Source organism: Diaphorina citri, unplaced genomic scaffold, assembly GCF_000475195.1.
Source record: "Diaphorina citri unplaced genomic scaffold, Diaci psyllid genome assembly version 1.1 scaffold16599, whole genome shotgun sequence".
Taxonomy (NCBI): domain Eukaryota; kingdom Metazoa; phylum Arthropoda; class Insecta; order Hemiptera; family Psyllidae; genus Diaphorina; species Diaphorina citri.
Genome location: NW_007393959.1, coordinates 1 through 1,084, shown reverse-complemented (window position 1 = coordinate 1,084; position 1,084 = coordinate 1). Strand labels below are relative to the sequence as shown.

At 42.2% G+C, this 1,084-nt stretch overlaps 1 long non-coding RNA gene across 1 annotated transcript; it reads left to right on the top strand.

The window, feature by feature from the left end:
• The first annotated feature begins 534 nt into the window (after positions 1-534).
• On the top strand, positions 535-1,077 carry LOC113473148. The gene is made up of 2 exons (XR_003395206.1): positions 535-629; positions 1,029-1,077. It is a non-coding gene; the product is annotated as an uncharacterized LOC113473148 (long non-coding RNA).
• The last annotated feature ends 7 nt before the right edge of the window (positions 1,078-1,084 follow it).

The window sequence follows — 1,084 nt, the reverse complement described above, 5'->3', positions numbered from 1 at the left end:
TGCCTATTGATATTCCCCTATGAATCACCCGGGTTTCCTGGTGACACAAATCGTTGTAATCAAAGCTCTCCAGAACTGAAATAGGAGGAAATGACGAAGTCGTGATAAGTAGGTAGGTATAGGTCTATACATAGGTACTATAACTACCTGGAATCGAGAAAATAATCAATGGAGATCTGCAGGTTATAGGTACCTACGTATCTGTAATTTTGATATATCTAAATGTTATGTTAGGTAAATCATTCAGGAATTTCGATAGGTAGGTATTTGGCTATTTGATGAACGAAATGGTCTCTTTCGACGAATACCTACCTCTAAGGTAAATATAAACGAAGAGTCGGTATAAAATATACCTGTGACACCTGATTCCTTTAATTATATTATGATTAGAATATACGTATAATAAATATTAGGATTATTAGGTATAATGTCAGCACAATGCATAGTCATTGTGTAGAAAGGGTACCTGTACAGATCTATCTACTCGTCTGTTCCAATGTTTGTTTATTTTTAAATAATGTACTTACTTTGTATGATTTCAGCACAATCGTGTACTTGTCTCTGATATATTTCCTGGGAAATGTACTCCTGTCGGTTGTGTCCATAACAAATCTCAATTTGCCTCAGAGGTAAGTTCTGGCAGGTGCATTGAGGATAAAAATTCCATACCTCTGCTAGAATTGAACCCACGCCCTCCTGTGTGCCAAGGCGAGCGTTGACTACTGCACCACCGAGGCAGGTTCCATACCTCTGCTAGAATTGAACCCACGCCCTCCTGTGTGCCAAGGCGAGCGTTGACTACTGCACCACCGAGGCAGGTAATATTAGGTCAACTTCAAATTCTGCCATTAGATCTTTCATAAGAGCAAAATGACTCGAGCTGCAGCCTATTAGGAGTGCACAAAGGTGGGGTCCCCCCACCTAAATAAGTGGGGTCCCCCTCTCCGAGGGGGTGCGGGGGTAGGATATGCCTAATAAGGCAGCTCGCTAATCTATGTTCCTAACTATCTTCAACTTTCTGTCCGCAGCGAGCTGAGTTTATTCGGCCTCCTCCTAATCGCCATAGGGACGGGCGGTATCAAGC